The following is a 12,743-nucleotide window of genomic DNA, read 5'->3' as shown; positions in this document are numbered from 1 at the left end:
CTTGTACACCAGTTGCTGAAGGTAAGCATGCCGGTGCAGCAGGCGGTAAAGAAGGCAAATGGTATTTTGGCCTTCATAGCCAGAGGATTCGTGTACAGGAACAGGGATGTCTTGCTGCAATTGTACAGGGCCTTGGTGAGACCACACCTGGAATATTGTGTGCAGTTTTGGTCTCTTTACCTGAGGAAGGATGTACTTGCTATCGAGGGAGTGCAGCGAAGGTTTACCCGACTGCTTCCTGGGATGGCGGGACTGACATATGAGGATTGATTGAGTCGATTAGGATTATATTCGCTGGAGTTCAGAAGAATGAGGTGGGGGGGGGAATCTCATAGAAACCTATAAAATTCTAACAGGACTAGACAGGGTAGATGCGGGAAGGATGTTCCCGATGGTGGAGGAGTCCAGAACCAGGGGTCACAGTCTGAGGATACGGGGTGGACCATTTAGTACTGAGATGAGGAGAAATTTCTTCACCCAGAGAGTGTTGAGCCTATGGAATTCGTTATCACAGAAAGTAGTTGAGACCAAAACATTGTATGTTTTCAAGAAGGAATTTGATATAGCTATTGGGGCGAAAGGGATCAAAGGGTATGGGGAGAAAGCGGGAGCAGGCTATTGAGTTGGATGATCAGCCATGATCATAATGAATGGTGGAGCAGGCTCAAAGGGCCGAATGGCCTGCTCCTGTTCCTAGTTTCTCTCATTCAGCCTTTACCATTGGTGTGTCATAACACTTCCACCGCTTGCTGTGGATCAGGCAGTGCGAAGCGCTCACCAGATTGTGATCCCGAGACTACTCTAGAACTAGGTCCCACTGAGGTGTGTGTCTCTGCGCTGGTGGAGTGTGTGGGTGAGCGCTGTGATGGATCTTAAATTAGGGTGTCATCAGATTCTTCTTCCAAGATGTCTTCAAGGCTAGAGTCAAGGACCTGCTTTATGGGCCATCTAGGCTGCTTCCCAGATGTGCCTGTGAAAGCAAGGAGAGATGATTAGCGCACAGCAGGGGTCTGTGCAACAGGGGAATTGAGTCACAGCATGGTTGTCTGATGGATGTTACATTGCTGGATCCTCTCTTGGTTGAGCACTGCCGATCTCACCATCAGCACAGGGACGGTCCATATCATTGCTCGCCAGCTGGATGACTCTATTTTCAAAGTCTGTGAGGACCTTGATGTTAGGCATTCTTCTTCCTTTTGTTGTGTGCAAGCTTGTCCTGCATGAACACAGGTGGAAAGCATAAGCAGGACACCCGCCAGGCCAGATGATAAGGATGCCTGTGTGGCTGGTGAGTGGTGCCATGGACAGGATGAGGACACGATCCACAGGTCAGATGAAGGTGTATGTGAGAGGGTGAATGGTGATGTCCCTTGAACTGGCAGTGAGTGCGATCTCTATGGATGTGTGATGGGCTTGTGAGTGTGTGAGTCGAGAGTGATGCGAAGAGTGACTTACCCTGGCGGAACGGAAGAGATTATTCATCCACTTTCAGCACTGGATGACTGTCCTCTTTTGCAGGGTCTTGGTGCTGACCGCCGCTGCCACTGGCTCCCAAACTGGATTTATCACCTTGCTTGCTGGTCTTCGCCCAGAGTGAGGTAGAGAACTTCACTGCAGGCCTCCACAGAGTCCAGTAAGCACCTGAGGGAGGTGCTGCTAAATTTGGGGCAGCATGTTTCCTCCCTTTGGCAGCCATGACTTTCCAGCAACTTCCGATGACTTAGAGGGAGCTAGCTCTGTGAAGGGGCCCCCTTTAAATATGGCACCTGGATTACTGAAGGCCTGAGGTGTTGGTGGGGTGGGTGAATCAGAGGCCACCCCACCAGTGACCTGGCAAGTTTCCTGGGAATGCATTGTTAATGAGACAGGACGTGCTGGGAATGGGATGATACGGCACAAATATATGCTGAATATTTCCTGTATTTTCTATTTTTATCAACTAACATATTGTGTAATAACTGTACCAGTACAGGTTTGGTCTGTGAGCTATCTTGGAGTTTCTGATTTCTGTAGATGTGACTGACTAAAACATGGTGGAACTCACTCTATGGAGATGCCTCGTGGCAACAGCTTGAAAATAGATCATATGAATTGAAATTACAAAATTACAAAAAGTAATTTTGCTAAGGTGAACATTGAGGAAAAAGAGTGAGAAAAGTTATGATAAGTAGGAGTGAGTCTGTGGGCAGGAAATACACTCCCTGTTGAAGAAAGAAAAACTTGCATTTGGCCTGTGAGCTATCTTGGAATTTCTGATTTCTGTAGATGTGACTGACCAAAGCATGGTGCAATGCTGCGAGGATTAGTGATAGACCAGAAGATTGGGGACATTTTACAAACCAACAAAGGATGACCAAAAAATAGGGAGAAATTAGAATATGAAAGTAAACTGACAAGCAATATAAAAGATATAATGGGACTTGTCAGCCTTTAGTCCCATTAGTTTTCCTCGTACTTGTTCTCTAGTGATAATGATTGTTTTATGTTCCTCCCTCCCTTTTGCCCCTTGATTTTTTGACTATTGTTGGGATCATTTAGTGTCTTCTACTGGGAAGACAAATACAAAATACTTGTTCAAAGTCTCTTCCATTTCCTTGTTTCCCATTATTAATTGCCCAGTCTCATCCCCTGAGGGGCCATTGTTTACTTGAGCTGCTCTTTTCCTTTTTCTTTACTTGTAGAAGCTTTTACTGTTTGTTTTTGTGGCTGGGATTTTCCAGTCCCGCCTGCTGTGGGACTGGAAATTCCCACCCCAAGTCAACAGACCTTTGGTCAAATTTTCCGTGCCACCCCCAAAAATTCCTGCTGTGGGTGGGACAGTAAAGTCCCAACCTATATTTCTTGCTAGGCATCCAATGGATGACTATTTGATTGTATCTTTATGTTTTATTTGTTACCAAATGTTGAGCACTCATTACAAACTGCCAGTTTTTACATATTTATCTTACTCCCATTATGTAGCAATCCACACAATTCTGCATTACATAAGTTAAAATATAGCCAAGTGAAACTTTAATGATAAATCTTTGATTCAGCACCATTCAATACCTGTCTCCTGCATCTAAAAAGGATGATTTATTCTCAGATGTTTCCCTTTGTGGAACCAACTGTTTTCCCTGCACTTGTCCAGTAAAAACTGGAATCTCTGTTAATTAGCTTTACTGAAATGACTAAACTGATCATTGCTTTAAGGCCTGTCTTAATTCAACTGTTCAGTAGTCACCGCATCTAAATTGACGTAAACTTCCTCACGGAACAGGCAAAAGCTAAAGTTTACTATTACTACAATATAAAGAGAAATCAATTGCAGTGTAACATTAGCAGAGATCAGGACATTGTGATTAACCCTTCCCTGACAACCTCTGCAACATTAGAACACAATCTTTCTCTTTCCTTTGCTCCAGCTCAGTCTTTCTGTTGGTTTTTGCGACTCCCCTTGGTTTGATTTATCACTCCTGAGCTCAGGTGTGAGCTTTCTGCTCCCTCTTTGCCTCTTTTCTGATCACCAATTGTCTGATTTTCTCATCTGAGCTCCAGACATTATCGTGATGTTTCTGATACTGAATCAAAAGCAGCTGCTTGGTGCTTGCCCTGCAGCCTATTTTTACATTCCTCTAACATGTTTGAAGATCAATACTCACATTGACTCTCTCAGTCTCTTTGTTTATGCTTTCTGGATGTGTTTTTTTAGTCCTCAGGATCTCATTTTATATCTCATCCCCCTTCCTGACTCAGGCAGGTATGGTGACCCACAGGGTCAGGCTGTCGCCAGTAATTCCTCCCAGGCACCACTCTTGGTAAAAAAATGGCTCAGTGGTAGCTCTATCGCCCCTCAGTGAGAAGCTTGTGGGTTCAAGCACCACTCCAGAGATTTGAACACATAATCTTGGACACACTCCACTGCAGTCCAAGGGAGTGCTGCACTGACGGAGGTGCCACCTTCCAGATAAGATGTTACACCCAGGCTCCGTCTGCCCTCTCAGGTGACTGTAAAAGAACCCATGAAGAAAAGCAGGGGAGTTTTCCCAGGTATCCTGGTCAACACTTACCCCGCAATCAACATCACTAAAACACATTGTCTGGTCATTTATCAGATTAATGTTTGTGGAGCCTTGCTGTGCAGAAATAGTCTGCTGCATTTCCTACAATCTAAGAGTGATTACACTTCGAAAGTACTGCATTGGCTGTAAAGCACTTTGGGATGTCTTGAGGTTGTGTGCTACATAAATGCAAGTCTTTCTTTCTTCAATAGGGAGTGCACTTCCTGCCCACAGACTCACTTCCACTTGTCATAATTTGTCTCACTCTTTTTCCTCAATGTTCATCTTAGGAAAATTACTTTTTGTAATTTCAATTTGTATGAAGCATTTTCAGGCTGTTGCCACGAGGCATCTCCATAGAGTGATTTTCAGAAATCTCTCTCCCAACTCCATCACCATCAATGATTTCCAAGGAATTCTGCCGTCCTTTCTCAGTCTGCTCTGTATATGACTCCAGTCCCACAGCAATGTAATTGACTCTTAACTGCCCTATGAATTGGCCCAGTAAACCACTCAATTGTATTAAACCACTACAAAAATCGCAGCAGTTTAGGGAAGTTCATCACCACCTTCTCAGTGTAACGAAGTATGAACAATAAATGTCAACTGGATCCCCATCAGACTGTTCCCCCTTTACTCTAGATCATTCCACCCTCCCATATACCAATGGAGAAGTAGGAGAGATTTCAGCAGCACTGGGAGAGAAATTAGAAATTGAAAAATAAACTGAAATGAGAGAAAAAGACAGATTTATTTTGTTTTCAGTGAACTGTAACTTTAAAAAGATCTGTAATTGTTCAGTTTTTGAAGCTAGAGGCTGCAGCTGGCTCTACTCTCGGGTTTAGGGGAATCCCCCCAACCGCACAGGGAATGCACAGCGCTTCCATGCGGACGTCACGTAAAATGGCGGCACGCTCCTGATCGGGGGCGTCGATCAGAGGCGTGCCTCTTGCGCGCCCACACTTCAACTTCCCCTCTGACGGGGGGAAAATCCTGCCCTGTGTTGCAGCTGCAGTATTAAGCCCTTTTGTAAGACTTGGTTCAATTGACATTAAGAATGTTACAAATTTTAATCTTTGTTTTTCCTGTAAAAGCTCGTATGTCCTCAGTTATTTTCAGTCCATTTATGATGAGGCAAGCTGGAGAGCAAGAGAAGGTGGTGCAGGATTTTCCCCCCGTTGGGGGAGAAGTTGAAATGTGGGCGCGGAAGAGGCGTGCCTCCGATCGGCGCCCCCAATTGGGGGCGCGACACCATTTTGCGCTATATGCTCCCTGTGCACACGGGGGGGGGGGGGGGGGGGGAGGAGAATCCCTAAACCTGAGAGTGCGCTCTTTCACGCATGCGCAGGAAAGAGCGCACTCATCTCCCTGAAGCTAAGTGCTGCCTCAGGGAGATCGGTCCTACTGTCAAAAATATTAAAAATAGCCAAAAAAAAAAACCCTGACATGTCCTTTCAAGTGACACTGTTACATGAATTGGGACATGTGCATAACTTGGATGAGGTTTCATGCTTTTTCTGAAGCCCGCCAGGGCTCCTGGCCTGCCCGCCAACCTTAAGGTTGGATGGGCAGGTCCATTAATGAGTTCAATTGGTTTTTTAATGACCTTAATAGACCGTTGACAGGTCATAGAAACCAAGAAAATAAGAGGAGTAGGCCATTCAGCCCTTTGAGCCTGCTTTGCCATTCATTATGATCATGGCTGATCATCCAACTCAATAGCCTGCTCCCACTTTCTCCCCATACCCTTGATCCCCTTCACCCCAAGAGCTATATCTAAATCCTTCTTGAAAACATACAATGTTTTGGCCTCAACTACTTTCTGTGGTAGCGAATTCCACAGGCTCACCACTCTGTGGGTGAAGAAATTTCTCCTCGTGTCAGTCCTAAATGGTCTACCCCATATCCTCAGCCTGTGACCCCTGGTTCTGGACTCCCCCTCCATCGGGAACATCCTTCCTGCATCTACCCTGTCTAGTCCTGTTAGAATTTTATAGGTTTCTATGAGATCCCCCCATATTCTTCTGAACTCCAGCGAATATAATCCTAACCGATTCAATTTCTCCTCATATGTCAGTCCCGCCATCCCAGGAATCAGTCTGGTAAACATTTGCTGTACTCCCTCTATAGCAAGAACATCCTTCCTCAGATAAGGAGACCAAAACTGCACACAATATTCTAGGTGTGGTCTCACCAAGGCCCTGTACAATTGCATCCGAGTCGGAAGCGCGCCTGCCGAACTGACAATCTAAATGACGCGGGGTGACATCGAGGTCATCCTGCGCAATTTTACGTATCGGCGAGCGGGCCCTGCCTCCGCCCACAAGGTGCTGGCCCTGGAGTATTGTGTGCAGTTTTGATCTCCTTACCAAAGAGAGGATATACTTGCCGTAAGGGGAGTGCAGCAAAGGTTCACCAGACTGATTCCTGGGATAGCAGGATTGAGGAGAGATTGAGCCTGTATTCACTGGAGTTTAGAAGAATGAGAGGGGATCTCATTGAAACATAGAAAATTCTGACAGGGCTGGACAGGCTGGATGCAGGGTTGATGTTTCCTCTGACTGGGGGCAGGGGGGTGGGGTCTAGAACAAGGGGTCACAGTCTTAGGATATGGGTTAGGCCATTTAGGACTGAGATGAGGAGAAATGCTCTCTGAGCAGCAGGGAGAGGACTATCACCGCTCGGGGGAGTGAGGACACCCACAGGGGTGGGAGACTCAGGGACTAGGGGAAAACTATTCCTCACAATGCCCTCCATGGTAACTGAGAATCAGGACAAAGTGAAAGATGGTGGAGGGAGATGGTGGGGTGAGAGGAGGGAGATGGTGCTGCCCCTATTTTCTATGGCTCTATTTGTATTTCTGCTCTTTCTACAATATTCTTTGTTTTTCCCTCCTACTTATATATGAACTTTGTCACTCCTTTCTGCTGCTTGCTGGTGCAATTTCTCTCTTTCCCCAGCACCAACTTTCTCTACCCCTTCATCATCTCTTTTCCTCACCTTCACCATCTCCCTCCCCTCCTCCAGCTCCCCCTCCTCCCCCCAAAAATCTGCCTCTTCTCCCCCCCACAACATCTCCCGCCACTCCCCAACTCCCTCCCCCACTATCTTCCTCCAGTCCCCCATCACCATCTCCCTCCTCTCCCCATCACCACCTCCCTCCTCTGCCACCACCATCTCCCTCCTCTCTTCCCCACCATCTCTCTCCTCTCATCCTCCACCATCTTTCACTTTGTCCTGATTCTCAATTATCATGGAGGGCATTGTGAGGAATAGTTTTCCCCCAGTCCCTGAGTCTCCCACCCCTGTGGGTATCCTCACTCTCCTGAGCAGTGATAGTCCTCTCCCTGTTGCTCAGAGGACAGAATCTCTGAGTGTTACACAGAGCTGCAGCAGTATGTTGGTCTAAAAGTGCTCCAAAAGAGTAATCCCCTGAAGGATATCCCAGTGGGTAGTGCAACAGAGCAGGCAGGGACCCATTCTGCAGAAACATACCCATTGGAAGGCATGGCACTATGTGTGGCCGAGCCGGACAAACTCGCAGAGAGCTTCCGGAATTTTACCTTTTCCGTAACAGTGTCCCCGTGCCCATCCCAGGATGTGAGCAAGTCTGTGGTACTTCTCTGGAATACAGGGGCTACTCAGTCCTTAATGTGCGAGGGAAATATAAGCCTACCCTCCGAGTCCTCCCTGAAAGCCAAGGCACTGGTCAGTGGAATGGGAAGAGGATGCATGTCCTCCATTGTATCCACTTACAGAGTAACCTAGTCTCAGGCCCCATAATGGTAGGAATTGTCCCCAAACTACCAGTAGCAAGAATCAATTTCCTCCTTGGAAACGATTTAGCTGGCAGCAAAATGTTAGCTAGCAAAAGAAAAGAGGCCAACAACAGCCAGCAGGAATCTTCAGGAGTGCAGGGAGCTGGAGAATGTTCAGAGGCCATGAAGGATGAAATAGAATGTAATAATTGAGAGAGAGTTGCTTGCATGTAACAAGGCTGAAGTTAGGCCAGTTGAGTTTGAAGAGGTCCAGGAAGGACTAGTAGAATTCAAAACAGACACACAGAATATCCCAGAAATTGGGCTGGCAGATATATCCACCCCAGAGTTAAACAGGGACCAAAGAAGTCCCAGAGAAGTAAAAGAGATAGTGACGGAGATGCCCAACTTAGTAGAAGACCCTGAGTGAAGACAAATTACTAAATTGGAAAGATAAAGGTTAAAGGACTGCCTAAAACATGGCTGGTAAAAATCTTCTTTCCAGATTTAAATAGGGATGAAGGAAGTTCCCAAACGAACAAGCAGGTAGTAAGGGAGATGCCTCATTCAGTTGAAGAGCCACAAGGGAGTACAGTAGGAGCTGAACCTCCACTTGAGGACAGTAGTGTTCCAAAAGACATGGAACAAGTTATGGGAATGCCCATTCCCAAGCTAAAGGAACAAGCTATGAGTCAATGATTGGTCTAGCCGATAGCATTATAGCAGATTTAAAAGGGACCAGGGAAGTTCCTAAATTGACCCAGAAAGAGTGAGGGTGATGCCTCGCTTAGTTGAAGAGCAACAGGGGACTGCAGCAAGAACTGAACATCCACCTGAGGGCAGTAGTTTTCCAGAAGACATGGAAATGCTTCGGGGCAAACCCATTACCGAGACAAGTGAAGAACAGTAAGAATGAATTACAGGGAGACATAGGTGAAGCCCACATTAAACCCCCTACTATCTGGCTGACAGAGAAATTCCAACGAAATTGGGCCCCATCTTTGCCCACTTTAATGCAGAATCACAAGGCAACCTGACCGGGCTGCCCACAGACAAGCCAGGCTGCACCACCATAGCTCTACCTGAAATGGACATGGGAGAGACCCCTTCCAAGAGGCAACATCCCATCATTCGGGTCCAGAAAAGCTGGCCCAGGTTCAGGAGAAGACTAACCCCATGTTGCAGTACCAACCAATAGAGCCAGCAGCAATAACTGGAACACCCCAGTTGTGTTCGCACATAAGCTGGACGCTAAACCAGGATCCCTGAAGGAGGCCAAAATCACATTACAGCTCATCAATCTTCTGGCCGTCAGTTTGATGACAGTGCCTGGGTTTGAGCAGCTGAATTCACAGGTTACCAGGGTGGACAAGGATGAGTTAAGCTGGACAAGAGTGGCTCAGCCCTACAATCAAAAGACTTTGCACTCACAGAGTGAGAAACCAGAATACCTCTACAGATAGCCCAGAACAGCTTGACCATTATTAACCACCTGGATGCTAACTGTCATGTGTAACCTTTTAGACAATACATAGTCAGGATTTGGGTAGGCACAGAGTTCTGAAAGCAATGTCCTAGCATATGCCTGACCCCAAAAGAAAAAGAAAAATTCAGAACTCCTGAATAGTCTTTCCCCAATAAAGACAAATTTTGAACATCCCCAGGTCAACCTAAACATTACCACTTTGAAGGAAAGGACAATGTTATTGCTGACACTCTATCCTGAGTTTAAACTTCAGAAATGTAGCAGGGAGCTGATATTACCCCTGCTAGCTGTGTTTGACTTTCCAATGTAAATGAGAAAATGACTGCATACCTCTTGGCTTCTTGATTTTCTTTTGTAAGACCACATGAGAATAAAAAAACAAAGTAGATTTCCTTTTTTCCCCCCGAGGGTGAAAGGATTGTTGGGTGCATATGACATGAAAAGAAATCCAACACTATGTTCAAAACTTTATCCTTATTGCTATTTTTAAAAAATGGACTTTTCTGGTGAACAAAGAAAAGATGGATGCAACAAGTCACCTGACTACAGGGTTAGACTCTGACTTTGGACTCCAGAAATCACTTGAACTAATATTCATTTCTGTGGTTCTTGTACTATAAAATTCCTTGTCTCTATTTTCCTCCTTTACTTACTGTATGTGTGAGTGGAACAAGACGTTGCTAATGCTCCTCTCCTGGGTTTTTGAATGTGAAAATAAACTAACCTTCTGAGTTAATCCTAATCTGAGTTTGCTGTAGATTGTTAGAAATTTGGATCAGAAAAACCAAGCGATTGGGAAAACATGCCGCTGCATATTCTAAAAGAATTCGAAACACTTTCTGCTTACCGACAGGTGGTAAGAGGAAATCAGAGCAGTTTGCTATGTCTCTCCTGTCTGTAACAACATTCTCTGCTCTACAGTGCACACAGTGAATTACTGAGCTCTACAGTGCCCATCCCAGGAGGGGCTGAATGTGGGTGAATGGCAGTCACCCCGGGTCACTCTCACACCTCTCCTAGTGCTCACCCTGTTCTCTCAGACAGACTGTAAGAGAAAGGGGAGGGAGCAAATCTGACGGACCAAAAACAAACTCCTATAAACCCAGACTCAGGACAGAAAGCAAACACCGGGCCAAATCAGCACTGACTGCTATCAGTTCTAATTCATATTGGTCATTAATAGAAAATCTCTCCCTCATTGTATTTAATATCAGGAATTGTGTCACTCACCTTAATTGCAGCTTGTCCCTGGTGCAGGCTCAGCAAAGTGTGGGATATATGTTTCCCTGTTATTATACAGGAAACACACACACACCCTGCATCATCTTTACAGTAAAATTCTAGAGTTTTTTTATGGTCGATACACTGTCTATCTGTAAGGTTAGTCACAGCTCAATTAGGATGTGATCTTTATAGGCCTCTTTCAGTAAATGTGGTTTTAAATGAAGGGAGCAAAATGAAGCTAAACAACTAAGACAGGTCTTTGCAGCTGAGGTTGGATTCTCGATGCAGTATTCACACATGACATAGGCTGAATCAGCAGGAGGCTGTGAGCAGTTGAACTTTTCCACTATATGACACAGAGTGAAGTTTCTGTCCAGACTGGGCCTGAGGGTGAATTTCTCGTGACACTGAGGACACTCAAACACTCCTGGGCCTTCTGTCTGGGCCCAAACTCCCTCAATACATTTCAAACAGAAACTATGCCGACAGGGTAATGCCACTGGATCCTGGTACACCTGGAGACACACAGCACAGGTTAATTGACCTTTTAAATCTCCAGCCTGCATCCTTACAGATCGTGAAGTAGTTTCCACACAGCACCAGAGAGAATGAGAACCAGAGCAGGAAATGAAATTCTTATAACCACTGGGTGCAACGGATGACAATGTTAGTTTCACTTTCAGGACAAATTTTGACTGAAGATTAAACCTTTCAAGCCTGCAGTAGCAGTTCAGAACCAAAATCTGAAAAACAAGATGCAAATTTTGCAATGTGGAGCCAGAATACAGCAAGCTGGGTTCAGTAAACACAGACCCAAAACTAATCAGCTCAGATCAGACCCAAAATAGTTTACTAGGCAAATTAACACTGGTATAAAGAGGAAAAAACAATCTTTACAAATCCTGCAGAGGGAGTTGAAGGAGCTCCCTGGGAATAGAAGAAAATATACAAAAAAAGTAAAAGGTTTATCAGAGAGGCAGGATACCACAAGGATCATTGCAGGGGCCACAGCTGTTCACAATCTAAATGATTTGGATGTGGGGACCAAATGTAATATTTCCAAATTTGCTGATAACACATAGCTAGGTTGGAATGTAAATTGTGAGGAGTGGGCAAGGAGGCTTCAAGGGAATTTGGGCAGGATAAGTGAGTGGGCAAGAACATGGGAGATGGAATACACTGTGAATAAGTGTAAAGTTATTCACTTTGGTAGAAAAACAGAAAAAGCAGTGTATTTCTGAAATGATGCATGATTGGGACATGTTGATGTCCACAGGGACCTGGGTGTCCTTGTTCATGAGTCACTGAAAGCTAGCATGCAGCAATTAGAAAGGCAAGTGGTATGTTGGATTTCATCACATGGGGATTTGAGTAGAGAAGTAAAGTTGTCTTGCTGCAATTGTATAGAGCCTTGGTGAGACTGTACCTGAAGTATTGCGTACCGTTTTGGTCTCCTTATCTAAGGAAGGGTATAACTGTCATAGAGCAAATGCAACAGAGGTTACCAGACTAATCTCCTTATGAGGAGAGATTGAGGAAACTCGGCTTGCATTCTCTCATTTTGAAGAAAGAGACGTGATCTCATTGAAACTTATAAAATTCTTACAGGGCTTCATAGGGTAGATGTAGATAGGATGTTTCCCCCGACTGGGGGTCTAGAACCAATCTCAGAATAAGGGGCAGGCCATTTAAAACTGAGATGAGGCGGGATTTCTTCACTCAGAGGGTGGTGAATCTTAGCAATTCTCTACCCTAGAAGGCTGTGGAAGCTCAATCATTGAGCATGTTCAAGACAGAACGCAATAGATTTCTGGATACTAATGATATCAAGGGATATGGGGATAACAATGGAAAGTGGCACTGAGGTAAATGATCAACCATAATCTAACTGAATGGCGGAACAGGCTTGACAGTCCGAATGGTCTAATCCTGCTCCTATGTCTGAAATTAAAAGAGCTGTAACAGAAGCTGTGAGAATCCTGAACTATCCCGGGGATCCTTTTTATCAGGAACATATTGGCTTTGACTGGCTCAGTCTTTGTTTGGTTTTTATTCTGCAATGGGATGTGGGTGTCACTGGCTAGACCATCATTTATTGCCCATCCCTAATTCACCTTGAGAAGGTGGTGGTGAGCTGCTTTCTTGAACCGCTGCAGTCCATCTGGTGTAGGTCCACCCACAGTGCTATTAGGGAGGGAGTTCCAGGATTTTGACCCAGTGACAGTGAAGGAATGG

At 45.3% G+C, this 12,743-nt stretch overlaps 1 pseudogene across 1 annotated transcript in view; it reads right to left on the bottom strand.

Moving 5' to 3' along the window:
• Window positions 1-11,093, bottom strand: part of LOC144685696 (E3 ubiquitin/ISG15 ligase TRIM25-like) — a 46,566-nt pseudogene extending 35,473 nt beyond the window's left edge. Inside the window, exon 1 of the transcript XR_013577763.1 lies at window positions 10,515-11,093. The product of XR_013577763.1 is annotated as an E3 ubiquitin/ISG15 ligase TRIM25-like (transcript). The remainder of the gene's footprint in view (window positions 1-10,514) is intronic.
• Window positions 11,094-12,743: the final 1,650 nt, after the last annotated feature.

The sequence above is a fragment of the Cetorhinus maximus genome, chromosome 10 (assembly GCF_964194155.1).
Source record: "Cetorhinus maximus chromosome 10, sCetMax3.hap1.1, whole genome shotgun sequence".
Classification (NCBI taxonomy): Eukaryota; Metazoa; Chordata; class Chondrichthyes; order Lamniformes; family Cetorhinidae; genus Cetorhinus; species Cetorhinus maximus.
Note: the sequence above shows the minus strand (reverse complement) of the source record. Positions and strands in the feature narration are given on the sequence as shown.